Here is a 14,191-nt window from a genome sequence, read left to right as displayed (position 1 = left end):
ATATACAGCCGGCTATTAACTCCGGCTGTGTGCTGGCCAGAGGATGGCCTTGGGCTAGAACGAGGGAGAAGGACACGGAAACCCAACTGTTGGGGGCCGTCCCTCCCTGTCCCAGACAGAGCCCTGCCCTCCATCAGTCTCTGCCCTCCACCCACACCCCGTCACCTCCTCCTCCCCAGCCAGGGAGACGAGTCCCTTCTGCCCCTCCCCCACAGCACCACCGGGACACATACCCATCTGCACCAATGCTGTGGCCACTAGGCTGGGACCTGCCTGCCCACTCGATGGCCGTCCTCCTGAGAAGCCTTCCCAGCTCTACCACACAGCATGACCCCTTCGTGTCCTCACTTACCACATTGCCCGTGACCCAATGTGTGCGTCCAGATGTCGGCCTGCCCTCCGGAGTGGCCAGCTCTGTGACAGAGGGCCGCTATTCCCAGTCAGTGGCCCCAGGTCCCGGAGTGTTGGCAGTGCTTGCTGGAAACCGCGGGAGCCTTGGTTGTCGACTTTGTCCTGGCGGTGGGTGTTTCTGCTGAGTATTACAGAGTAACCGTGCTAGACTGTCCCGTCTCTAATGCCCATCAGACCTGCCGCCCCGACTGCCTCACGGTCCGGACCCTCAGTAAGGTGAACCAGCAATCAAAACCGATAGCCACAGCCCATGCGATGACACTGGTCTTGCTCCCTGTCCCAGCACCTCATTTTGGGGTGCTCTGTGTGAAATTCTAATGTTGCCTTCGTGCGGACTTACAAAGCTCCTAAATGCTGTATTTTCCTGGGAGATATTCGAAATTATTTTTTAGTGTTTTATTTATTCTGAGAGAGGGAGAGGCAGACAGAGAGGGAGAGAACGAGAATCCCAAGCAGGGTCTACGCTGTTAGAACAGAGCCCGACACGGGGCTCGATCTCATGAACCTCGAGATCATGACTTGAGCCGAGGTCAAGAATCGGACGCTTAACTGATGGAGCCCCCCAGGCGCCCCAGGAATCGTTAATATTATAAGCAAATTCCGTCAAGTAGCGTTCCACGAATTAGCTGGGACTGGACGGCTTTCTTCCCTCGGATGTGAATTCTCAGTGGCTTCAGCGGAGATGATTCACCGGTAAACAGAGGCACCTCTGGGACAGTCACTTGGGATCCGTGCGTTAGCCAGTGTCATACATGCGTGCCCTGCTCTCTCTACAACGTGGTCACCGTGGCTAAGAGGAGGCGGCCGTGCCCCGGGGAAGGGCTGATCCTGGTACCACTGGGCCCCCATGCGCAGGCGAACGCCTTCCCAGGAGGGGTGTGAAGTGACCTGAGGTTGTCTTGTTCTGGACACAGACCTCCTCTTGCACCTGTCAGGTTGCCTGTCGGCTCCGCGGAAGACAGTCGCTGATGGAAACCAGCAAACGAGGGCCAGTTGTGTTTGACCCACGAGCCTCAGAAAACACACTGTTTCCTGAGGTCCTCCTTCCCGTAGTCTGCTGACCTCCTTGGCCGACTTTTTCCAGGGCGAGTGGCCGGTGGGCACCCACGATCGGAGCGCCACAACCCCCGGAGGGACGCCCACGAACACACACGCGTGCTTCATGCCTGGTTTACAACGGAATACGCTGAGGGCGCAGGAGGAGATGATCTTCTCCCCACGGCAGGTCAAGTCGCTGCCCCCTTTCCTGACACCTGTCAACGCGCTTTGGTGTGTAGTTTTGAACGGGCTTATTGCACGGAACTTGTCTGTAGCACTTACGTTGTGCTGGGCATTGTCCCGAGTGCCTTAAAAACATTATCTGGCTTAAGCCTCACACCAGGCTCGTGGACCTGGGTGCCTCGGCACCCTCGTCGTCCCTGTGTTCAGACGGAGAGACTGAGGCCCAGCAGGGCTTCTAACAGGTGCCGAGCGGGCGAGCCAGCATTGTTTGTAGCCACTACGCCATGCTTTTCCTATCAGCTAAATGGGAACATCCAAGTTCACATAAAACTAATCCCACGCTTTGTTCTTGTGTCTTGTGAGAAAAAAGGTTCCCTCTTGACAGATCCAAACACGTCAGGCCACGACAAGCAGTGTCCCCCAGACCAGAACGAGGTAAGACTCGGGTGGCAGCTGGGGACCTCTGCCAGCTGGCCTGCTACAGGGCTGACGTCGTGGCCCTCGCCCCACGACAGCCAGGTCTAGCAGCACACGAGAGGCCCTTCCTCCTCGGACAGCCTCTGCTGTACCCCTGCTTAGACCTCGGTCTCCAGGCTGCTGTGGTTTCAGCCGGTTGCCCCACGGGCCAGCACCCCCAAGCACAAGTGGTCGGAAGAGCCAGGACCCCCCACGAGACTCAGAGTGATTCCTGCCCCCCCTCCCAAATCTTGAAGAACAACCATGTCCTGTGACCTTCTAGAAACACCAACCGCATCCCCGATTCATGGGGGCAGATTCTCTCAAGGCCCAGGGGCACAGTGAGGCACGTAGCTCAGCCACAGAAGCAGGTCCTCTGTCTTCTGCCCATAACTTTTGAAGGCAGAGGTTTTAAGAAACGGGGTGCAGGTGCCTAATCATAGCCTCAAGGTACTCGATGCGCTAATAAGCATACGGCATTCTGGTGCGGGTGCAGCGGACTCTGAACTGGAAAATTTCATCAGAAGGACGAGAATAAGTGAGAGTTTTCCTCAACTGACCCTTTTGTAAAGAAACACATTTCCTGTAGTAGAGAAAGAAAGGATATTTGACAATAAGACCGAGCTGACGATGGCTTTATCCCATGAGTATCAAAAAGAGTTCGGATGCTATAAAACTCCTCAGGATGTGTGGGAGCTGAACTTTATGACAAATCATGTGGATGTATATATTTCCTTAAAAATAAGACAAATGATGGGCGAAATGGGTGATGGGGACTAAGCATACCCCTATCGTGACCGGCACTGAGAAACACTGTGGAACCACTATATTGCATGCTTGAAACTTAATAAACGATTAAAATAAAAGAAATACGTACACTAAAATATTGAAAACGGTTACTGCTACCTGTTTTTCAATATTTTCCCTAAAATATTGGGATCCCAAGAGAGATCCCAAGAGCCAAGGAGAGATGGTCTCAAGAACCAAGGTGAGAGATCCCAAGAGCCAAGGATCTGACAGCCAAGGGCACAGTGTGGGGCCAGGGAGCAGGTGTGAACATACAATTCTCTTCAGCAACAAGGGTGGTGATTATTTTATGCAGCGTATCATCTGGGCTTTGTCCTTTTGATGGCCGAGGTACAGATTAAGAATTCTATTTTATTTTTTTAATGTTTATTTATTTTTGAGAGAGAGAGAGAGAGAGACAGAGTGTGAGCGGGGGAGGGACAGAGAGAGAGGGAGGCGCAGAATCCGAAGCAGGCTCCAGGCTCTGAGCTGTCGGCACAGAGCCCGACACGGGGCTCGAACCCACGGACCGCGAGATCCTAGCCTGAGCCAAAACCAAGAGTCGGACGCTCAACTGAGGGAGCCACCCAGGTGCTCCTGGATGATGAATTTTATATGATAACCATCACTCTTGCTACTGAAGGTAGCTGTGCATCTGTAGCTGCCCCCAGGTCCCGAACCGCTTCCCAGGATGCACCTGCTTAATCTACTCAGGCGTCCCTAGCACAGTATCCCAGGCACAGCAGCTTGAACAAACAGACACGTATCTGTCACAGTTCTGGGGGCTGGAAGTCTGATAGGGACGTGCCGGCAGAGCCCGGATCTGGTGAAGACCGTCTTCCTGGCCTGTAGATGGTGCCTCCTCGCGGTGTGCTCCCCAAGTGGACAGAAATCCCATGGCTCCCCATGGTTTATGAGGGCACCGATCCCCCTCATGACCCAATCACCTCCCAGTGCCCCACCTCCTCATACCATCACACCGGGGGTTAAGGGTTCAACACGTAAATTTGGGGGGAGACCCAAAAATGCAGTGCTAACAAACCTTGACAAACTCTGCCCAGTGAAAGAGGCCAGGCACAGAAGGACACGTACTGTGGTTCTTCTTGTAGGCGATGTCCAGGAGAGAAGACAGATTGGAGATCACCAGGGCCCGACGGGGGGAAGGGAGAAGGTGATCACCCAGCGGGCAAAAGGTATTTTTGTGGGGTCGTTAGGGCCCATCCTGATCAGGGTAATCGAGGAACGCTCCCTGGGGGAAGTGAGATTTGAATGTGCCCTCGAGAGTCTGTGGGTGTTTGTCGTGGGCACACAGCGGGCCATCCAGATCCCCCTCGGAACTGAAGCTCCTCACCCCTCACCCCTCCAGGGTGGTGACAGCCTACAGCTGAGGACGACTCCCAGAGTCGCCTCGCCCGGAAGGACCTGCCCTGCAAGCTTACCAAGGCCCCCTAGACGCCGCCCACTTCCAGTGACGGTCCGTGTGAGGGCTCTCCCCGCTCAGGGCTCTTCAGCCCACCTTCTGCTGCCACCCATCCCGCCTCCTTCAATTCTTCCGGGTGTACGTCCCGCCAGCCCTGGCCATGGGGACCCGCTCCCGCTTCACAGCCACAGGTGTGAGAGCACTGGGGGGCCGGTCGGCTCCGGAGGCCTCTCGGGCACTCAAAGCATCAGCTCCCTTGTCTATAAGACAGGGGTCATAAGGGGACAATCCTCAGAGCAGCTGGAAAAGTTAAGTGAGCCAGGGCACTACAGCTCTTAGCTCAGTGCTCGCTAAAAGTCGCCGCGTGTTCATGTGTTGCTCGCGGAAAGTACGGGAAATGGACGAGGGCAGAAGGAAGGCAGTAGAAGCTGCTCCTGGGTCAGCGGCCTGGGTGTCATCTTCGGGGTGCACGCGCGTGTGTTCTGAGGGGCGTCCCGCGCACCCACGCACACTTCCTGCGTGAACCTCCTCCTTAGCACCTGCCGTCCGTCCGCCACACGGTTCATGCGGTAGTGCGGTCTCCACAGCCGGATCGCGGGGTAAGGAGGCGCTGGGCGCTCAGGGGCTTTGGGACACCCTCCCCGGTCCTTGTGGCCGGTTTTCCAGCTGGAAGAATGTGGACACGCGTGTTGACCAAGAGAAGAATAAAAACTGAGTGGGTGGGAAATGACCTGACCATAGATGACGATGATGGTGAAAAGGACCCAGGACAGACTGACCTCAGCAGTAGAGAGGTGCACCGCCCCTCAAGGCCGGGAGAGAAAGGCAGGTGATTCGGAGGAGGAGAGAGGAGAGTAAAAGTTGGTGTCAACTCTGTTCCTGTTAACAACGTGCCAGCGTGTCACCTGCAGACGCGTCATTGGGCAGGATGGTGGAACTGGGGAAGGCACGGAGACTTCTCTGGAGACTGACGGAGATTCAGCGAGGTGGGTGAAGAAGCAGAAACAAAGGATGACCACGGCCGTTTGGGGCTGCCCAGAAGCGGAGCTTGGGTCTGCAGTCTGTCCAGGGGACAGACTTGTCCACGGCTCCCAGAACCTGGTTTGGGCTTCAGAAAGGGGCCGGTTGGCTCAGGGTCCGCGTGGGCCAACGGCAAGGCAGGTAACTGAGGAGGGCAGGAGCCAGGCCCTCCAGGATCGGCCTGCTAACTATTTGTCCCAAGTGTCCCGCTGCACTGTCCCTCCCAGTCCTGACAGAGGGCGAACCAGGGACGACCGGCGCGTAAGACCGGAAGGGGGTCTGGAACCCTGGAGGCTCCGGGAGGCAGTGAGTTGGAACTCAGCCCCGTGCACTTGAGAAACACAGGTGTCCCTGCAGCAGCAGAGGGACAGGTCTTGCCCACTGTGTCACTAAGAAAATGGAGGGGACACCAGGGGCTCCCCCACCAGCCTGGCCACTGTCATGAGGAAGCTGGGGCCCCTGGCATCTACAGCACTTGACTCACTGCACGAGAAAGTCAGGTGCACATCTGGGGGCACCCCTTGGCTGCCCCCCGACTCCTCCTGCGGCCTGGCTGGGACTGAGCAGACCGAGCAGGGGCCGTCCTTACCTTGACCGGGTCCTTCAGCGCCCGCAAGCATGGCGGCCGCCATTTGTACCTTTTACAAACTGTAGGACGCCAAGAAAAGTGACGAAACGTGGAAAAGGAGAAATGGAAAACTATCAATGTCCTGTGACAACAACAGAAAGGAAATATGAAAAACTCAGTGTTAATGTGCCGGTGTGATTGGATTTGGGACCAATTTTCTTTTTTGAATTTATAATGAAGTTTATGGAATAAGTAAAGCAAACAGGGATAAATACAACCGTCATCACAAAATTACGTTTGTGCGCATGGGCACACACATGTGCACATATATGTCGCTCTCTCTAGACACACTTGTATATATAAATCACATACAGACAGCTGTCAAATTGCACAGCCAGAAATGATGTAGCTCATCCTGTTCTACCATAAAGAACATTGGCCAACAGAAGTCGTTGAAAAATGCCAAGCACACACCACGGAAGCCAGGGAAGACCTTGCATTTGGCCTTCTGGAATGTGCTGTGGCCGCCGGCCAGCCTCCCCCGTCCTGGCAAGGATGCAGGGTGCAGAGGGAGGCAGAGGGTGGGCCCAGCATGGAGGCGTAGGGCTCTAAGGCAGGAGGACTCTGCGTGAGGTGTGGGTTTGATGGGCACGGGGACACCCAGGTCACGCGCTGAGGGAACAGAATTACCTGCTGAGTGAAGTTTGGTGTCCAATTTGGAAGCTGCTATGGAAACCTCTCCTGGCGCCTGTGTTTTCAGAAAAGCGGAGAACAGGCCAACGACACTTGCCAGATTTCTCGCTGGGTCAGTCCAGTTCTGCTCTCCGTCTTGGGAACCAGCGACACCCGAATCTGAAGGAGGTACCTGCCCCCAGCGGGCCTCCTCCGGCCTCCCTCGTGCCCCTCTCTGACGGGTTCCATGTCTCCCTGTGTTCTCCACCATGGTTGACGCTGTCTTGAATTATCCCTCACTGTCGATGCTTCTAGCGGAATGTCCCTGCCGACGGCAGCCCTGTGGGAGGGACGCTGCCCGCCCCAGATGCCAGCGCCTGGGAGTGCCGCGGCCCGGCGCACAGGAGGAGCCTCCCCATGCTCCGCCACAAGGGCCCCCCTGCTTCCCAAGCTTCTGTCCACCCTTCCCCCTCCACTTCCCATTTCCTCCGAGGGCAGGGCATGTCAGGGTGCAACCTTAGGGGTGACGGTTGCACGTGGCCGCGAGATGGAGACAACCCAAGCGTCCATCAGCTGACAGGTGGGTCAAGAACGCGTGGTCCGTCCAGACCACGGAGAGTCATTTGGCAATAAAAGGGAAGGACGTCCTCACACATGCGATCACACGGATGAACCTTAAATAGAGTATGGCAGTGAAAGAAGCCAGACACGAAAGGCCACATGTTGCATGATTCCGTTGACATGGAATGTCCAGAACAGGGGAACCCATAGCTCCAGTGAGTCGATCTGCGGTCGCCAGGGGTTGGGAGGAGGGGACAACAGGCAGTGGCTGCTGAGGGTCCCAAAGGGGTTTCTCTTGGGGGTGATGAAAATGTTGAGACAGTTGATAGAGGCGGGTGGTCGCACAGCCTCGTGAATGTTCTAGATGTCACTGACGTGCACACTCAACTCACAATGGTTGTTAACCTTATGTGAATTTACCGCAACTAAAAAAAAACCCTTAGATTTAGGGCTCAGAGAGATTTAGGGGCTGGAGGATAAGGCTTTAGGATTCAGAGGGGATTCATTAAAGGAGTTAGGATGCTAAATATATTTCCAGTGTCACTAGGTCACCAGTTGGCCCCTCGGGGCTGCCTCAGAGCCCCTGAGGAATATGGTGCTCTGCGAAAAAGCATTCTGAGCTTCAGGTAGTGGAGTCATCAACTTTGGGACGTAGCCTTTTCCTTTTCAATTGTTGGGGACTGTCTGTAATTTAGTCTCTTGAATGCAGTCAACCCTTGGCTCTTGTTGTGGATTAATCAATAGAAAGACATCATAGTGGTAATCTTTGGGGAGGCAAAATTCAATTTAATCCATTTTTTCTATTTGTTAGCTCCTCTGGTAATTGGTTTGATGGGGAAGAAGTTTGAAGTTATTGGTTAAATAGAGGTTTTTGGATTATCTGTGAATTTCAATTATCCATGCTTCACCTGGCCCCAATTAGCACTAATAATTGAGTTAACTGAATAGAAGTCATTTCCCATCATATCAGTTTTACCATAGCCTTATTTATTGTTTCACTAATGGAGACCCCGAAACACAAAGCTCCTTTCTCCAGCTGGCACTCACACCCCCATCCCACAATTTGTCAAATTAATGCTGTTTAACGGGCTCCAACTTGACTGCACAGTTAATGGTATGAAACAAACACTCTTAATAATACAACGAGCGCAGCTAAGGAGGGCGACCAGAAATTTCTAAAGTGCGCTGGGCTGTGTTTGCATTTGTGGCCAGAAGGTTTCCCAAAGCGTTTCTAAAGTGCAGCTAGACGTCTTCCTCAGGGTTTTCAACTAATGTGTATGTTCAATGTCGGTGAAGATTGTTGCTGTCTTAATTTGTCCCAGTTTAAATCGCGACAGCTTCTGCAGTGCCAGTCAATTTCACCAGCCGCCTGCTTTCAAGATGTGTTCTTTTCTGTTTACCAAACGCCATCCACAGGCCTGTTAAGGTTTCAGTTTCTCTTCTTGGACACGTTTGTATTTATATTAAACACAATAAATATCTGCCATTCCAACGGCCCCCTTTGACCTTCTTTGATCTCTGAATCCCAACATCCCCAAACGCCGCATGGAAATTAGCCCGGCCCCTCCCGCGGGGCGGCCAGGAGGGCAGGGTTTCCGCAGCTGCGGGGCCCTGCCGACTCTCACCGTGTTTGTCCATTGCTATGGTGATGCAGCGGGCAGCCGGGCCCCGGGGAAAGTCCGGCTAGGTGAGGCTAGGACTCCAGCCGAACACACGATCCTGGTGCCAGGGTGCCGGGCGGGGCAGGGCTCCCCGTCGCTGCCCGCAGTGAGGCTGCAGGTGCACGCACGCGCTCCGGGGGCAGGCGCGCTGTCCCTCCGCAGACACGTCACCCTGCGGGGCCACTCGGCTTTCGGCTCCGAGCCAGCCCACGCGGAGCTCTGGGCGGTGGAAATGTGGAAGGTTTCGTGCTCCTACTGGGACTACGTCACTGCCTCGACCCCACATCGCGCTCTTCTTGGTGAATAAAGCAGCCGAGAGAGGCACCGAGAGCCCACCAGTGAGGACCCCAGGAGAAATCCCCCGGCTCTGTGCGGACAGCCTGCTCCTCGCCGTCGTGTGCGGGGGAATGATGACCTGGCTTTCCCTGACGCCGTGAGACAGCCACTGGCTGGGGCCATTTCTCTCCAGAATGAATAAGTTAACTAATACACAGTTCTTTCGTATGGTTTCTAAAATAATAAAACTGCCTAGGCAACCGACCGAGAATCAGACAGACAGCTTCTAAGTCTTGCTTTTCTCGGTCTCATTTGCGTCTTTTGTTTTTATTTCTTTTCTCATGATGTATTTGATGCTGGTTAAAGGACCGCTGATCAGTCTCTAAAGGCCATGAAAAGCTTGGAAGACTATAAATATTTGAGAAGGCGGTACCTGGACATTTCCATTTAAAGATGTCCGTAACGTTTTTTCGGATCGGCAAGCTACGCAGATTTCTAAATGCAAAAAGTACATGGTGACATCTAAGTGTTAATTAATCATTTATTTTGTTACTTTGGAAACTAGAAGCTGATCGTAGTTGACATCTGAGGCTAGTGGGGACATGATCCCTGTCTTTCCTGCCCAGTGGTCAGGGCACGCCTCTCAGTCTCTGTTCTCGCGAAGCGTAAGTGAACTCTGTGCAGATTGTCACTTTCCTGTCACTGGTGTGCATCCTGCTGGGCGCTAATCAGCTTGTAGTCCTAGTTGACTTAAGGTTTGGGGACCCCAAGGCCGTGTGGACAACCCCACATCAGCAACACATTGGGTAGGAGAGGGTCAGATGCCTGGCAATAGGCGTTTCAGTGATTTTTCGAAACAGGATTGATTTACCAGTTAATCTTGACAATTGCTGGGTGTTTCTTGGCATTTACTCAATAGAATTATGGACGTTAGAGACTTTCTGAGACAACAGTTGTTCCATGGCTGAAGATAGTTTCTACCCCAATTTTCCACTTAGGTTTTGAAGAACTACAGTGTTTTCAACTTCCCTTAAAAGGTGTTACCAGGTAATAGAAAACAGGTTGAAAAAATGCTAAAGCCCACTTAATTTTCCTTTTCGAAGCTTAACGCAGTTAATTCGCTTTTTCTGGCAAGCGGCTCCCCCTCGGTGGAAAGACCGAGAGGGCTCGTCCTGACAGAGATCCTCAACCCAGGTGTGAAACCGGGTTTTCTTCTGAGGAAAAGCCTTTCTTGGAATATTGACTTCCCCCGAATCGTTTCAGGGCTTTGGCTGGTGCAGAGTTGACAGAGGCCTGGACATCTATATGCAACAGAAAGGAACCCTCGCCAGAAACTTCTCTGCATGATGTTGCTGGCAGATCAGCGGGCCATTATCAGCGGGCACCTCTGCGGAGCGGAAGATGCCCAAAGGGTGGTTGAAATGACTGATATTTGACAAACACTTATCTTCACAACGTAAACACCTGTTTCCTGGCAACCACGAAAGCCCATCCCCCGATTCGGTTTTCTCACGTATTACAGAAAATAAAAATCCAGATGAAGAAAACAGACCCTCTTTGCCGGGTCCTGCCATTACGGCCCTTGTGCGATCATTATTCGCATCACTGTCGATACCATAAATTTGAAGTGATCTCAGTGACATTAATAAGGATTTCTGGCCGGCGTGTGTTTGTGATGTGGCCTCCCGGGCTCAGTCTGTCACATCAGCGTTCACCGCGTCGTGCTCTCCGAAGGGCAACTTTGCTTTCAAAACCCATGGAGAAAGAACCCCCTAAGACTCCCCACTCCCCGGACCAGGCACTCTTACCTGCTGCTGGGCCTGAATTCAATTTCCACTTAGGTTAGAAGCACTTCTGTGAGTGGAAGCCGTCTTGATTCAACACGAAAGGCCGTCGGTCTCACAACACTGAAAAGAAAGGCGGCCTTTTATACGCCACGGGATTCACCAGCCCCTTTGTTGAACCCACTTGCCCCCAAACTCCCTGCCCCATTAACCAGCACACATGGGACTCTGGCTGAATGTTCATTACAAACAGAGTTTAGTCTCTGTTCAGGAACGGGCTCGGGTTTTCACTGGTTAAGATCAAGGGTCTTGTTCAAGGTGCACATGTGTATTAGTGTTAATAATCCAGTGTCACTCAGTGAATGCCGTACTAATTTAAAACCATGCTTCTATAAACCTCTGCCTCTCGCGGCCGCACATCCAAATGCCCCGGAAAGAGAATCGGTTAAGATTAGCTTATCTGTGGCTTACGTGTCTCAAAGGCCATCAACAATATATTGCTTGGAATTCTTAGAAATCAGTTGTGTCCATTTAAATTGGTGTTGTTACTGAAGTAACGAAGAGGGAGCCTGGGAGCCATTTAGAGGCACTTTGTTATGACCGAAGCTCCCGGTCCTGGAACTGTACTTCTCCAGTTCGCCCAGAGACCTTAATTTAAAGAGTGACCCCAAGACTCTGCTGGCGGCAAATGTGGGGTGAGCTACTGCGTGCGGCCGGGAAAGGCTCCTGGGCGCCACTGTCCTTGGTGTGGAACGTGGGAGTACCCCGTGAATCCACGTTACCAGGCCACACACGTCATTTCAAACAACGCAGCGATGACAGAGAAAGCCTTGCCAATCGCTGGTGCACATGATAACAAATAAATCAGCTAAGGGACGCCTGGGGGCTCAGTCGGTTAAGCCTCCGACTTCAGCTCAGGTCACGATCTCACAGTTCGCGAGTTCGAGCCCTCATCGGGCTCTGTGCTGACAGCTCGGAGCCTGGAGCCTGCTTCGGATTCTGTGTCTCCTTCTCTCTCTGACCCTCCCCCACCCCCCACCCTGCTCCGGTGCTCTCTCTCTCCCTCTCTCTCCCTCTCTCTGCCCCTCCCCCACTCACGCTCTGTCTCTCTCTCTCTGTCTCAAAAATAAATAAACTTTCTAAAAGATCAGCTAAAGAAACGAAGAGCCCACCGAAAGGCAGAAGGAGATGGTTTGAAAACGGCAAATAATCTTTTTTTCAAGAAAGAAAGGGACTTCGTTTAGCGGAAGTATCAGCAGTGAAACGTCACTGCCATGCAAGTACCCTTCGCAAAATAAATGTCGCCTCTTGTGGCGGAGACAACAGATACACAGCTCCTTTTAGCGTTCTAGTTTAAAATGTTTTCTCCCACTTACAAAAATAGGTGATAGTTTTTAACCATATAATTTAGTGCATATAACTCGTCTTTTAATAGGTAACCACGAGTGAACACTCTATGGAATTTTAGGATCGGCTGACGAAGAATGTTATTAAGGCTTAAGGAAAGCCAGCGACAATGCCGAGGTTTTCAGGGGAGAGAAAGCCTCTTTTCCAGTTTGACCCAGAACAAGGGGAGAGAACCGTTTCTTACAGAACACGGAAGCCGTGGACTTGCCCTCCGCTCCCACGTCAGGTGGCTGGGGCCCCACGGCGAGGAAGGACGTGCAGTGCTTAGCTGAGTGTCAGCTTTTGTACTTCGGGGACTGAGATTTGGGCCTTGCGGTTTTTACAGTTAATCATTAACTTCTCTGAGGTCTTGACGGCATTTCAGTGGAGCTAGAAATATGCCGCTTTTCCAAGGAGTCTGTCTTGTAATTTCCCATTTTACCCCCAAAATCTAGTTAGCAGCTCATTGACCCGAGCTGGGTTAGGTGGAGACTAAACCCGTGCTTCTGAATTCAGCAGAGCATCTGGGTTAAATAAAACCGGGAGAAGGAAAGGCGAGGACTCTTGTACTGAATACTTAATTTGCACATTAAAAGCTGATCATTAATCCTATATTTTAACACCGCAAATGTCAGAAGCTATTATTTCCTGGGGAGTCTGACAGTTCCAGGGACAGACTGTCCTGTTGCAAAGTCCGTGGAATGAGCGTGAATAGATTCTGTATCAAACCCGAAGGCCATTAAATAATACTTAAAGGATCAATTTGTTGTCACACGTAAGCAAAGGGTAGGACTCCTAGAGCAAACCGTAACCACCACAGAGTCACGGCGGGAAGATCACGTTATTAAAATCTAATAAAACATGTAAATACGGTATCGTACACAGGTAAGTATACACTTATTACAGTGCTGCGATGTGCGTCAGCAGTTCAACGTTCTTGAAATAAAATAAAGACAAGGCTTCGAGTGGCCAAACGACCATCGGTTTGTTTTTTTCAATGTTTGAGAAACCCCAGACCCTCAGGTGCCTAAAAGGGCCAGCCGAAGGCTGTTTTCAAGCGATTCCGGTACAAACCAACGTGACCGTAACCATTTACCAGTTTCTGAGAAATCACAAATCAAACACATTAAAAAAGCTGTCTTTGGACCAAATTGGAGTTTCTAACAAGACTGCCTACCGAGCGTTATATGTGCCTGATTATTAAGCTTTTAAAGCTGGGCTTCCCTAATGCCACTTGAAAGGGGCAGGCGGTGCTCCCTCTCCCTAAGCTTATTAGGTTCAAGTTTTGTGCAAACAGCTATTTAAAATGATTTGTTCATAAATGTGCACATGGCTTTCAACATAACAACTTTCACTCACTGTAACAACAACAACAACAACAAAGTACAAGGAAAATAAAGCTGAAGCAGCCACGAGAAACTTGCACTGATGGTGTTTTGAAATAGTACCTTTGGATCTCTTCCCCAAATCTTCAAATGACTTTTAAAATGTAGCGGGTCTTGCGTAATTAATGCGCTAAATGCCCATCGCCTGAAAACACCAGAGCAAAATGTAGCCGATTTCCTCCCCAAACGTTCGATTTTATATTCTTTGAACTTCCTCAGAAGGTGGTGACCCTTCTAAGAGAAACTTTAAAGACGCGTTAGTCATTTTGTTGAGGCTTAAGGACATTCACTGTGTCCAAGCAGGAGACTGGCACTCGCTCACTGGCCGCTGGCCTCGGGGGTAAAGCTGAGCAGGGAGGCCAGGCCGAGGCTTATTTGAGGAGCAGAAAGGGGAAGCGGTCTTCTGGGCCCACTGGAGGCAGGGGGCGGAGGCGAGCCAGGAACTCATTCCCCATCCCGGAGTCCAGAGCTCAGAAACTACTGGAAAAGCCCAAACTCCCACACTCCCTATTCTCAGTTCAAGGTTTCATTCGGGACAATCAGGAGGGCCGCTTCCCAATCCTACGACCTGGGAGGCTCACTTA

At 52.0% G+C, this 14,191-nt stretch overlaps 1 long non-coding RNA gene across 2 annotated transcripts; it reads right to left on the bottom strand.

The window, feature by feature from the left end:
• Positions 1–668: 668 nt before the first annotated feature.
• Positions 669–13,931, bottom strand: LOC113602311 (uncharacterized). 2 transcript variants are annotated; one of them, XR_008291683.1, is made up of 5 exons: positions 13,671–13,931; positions 6,573–10,959; positions 5,904–6,024; positions 5,074–5,402; positions 669–4,960 (listed from the first exon to the last, which is right to left on the bottom strand). It is a non-coding gene; the product is annotated as an uncharacterized LOC113602311 (long non-coding RNA). The 2 variants fall into 2 exon arrangements; XR_003423736.2 differs by having other exon boundaries at positions 669–5,402.
• Positions 13,932–14,191: the final 260 nt, after the last annotated feature.

The sequence above is a fragment of the Acinonyx jubatus genome, chromosome D3 (genome assembly GCF_027475565.1).
Source record: "Acinonyx jubatus isolate Ajub_Pintada_27869175 chromosome D3, VMU_Ajub_asm_v1.0, whole genome shotgun sequence".
Lineage (NCBI taxonomy): Eukaryota > Metazoa > Chordata > Mammalia > Carnivora > Felidae > Acinonyx > Acinonyx jubatus.
Note: the sequence above shows the minus strand (reverse complement) of the source record. Positions and strands in the feature narration are given on the sequence as shown.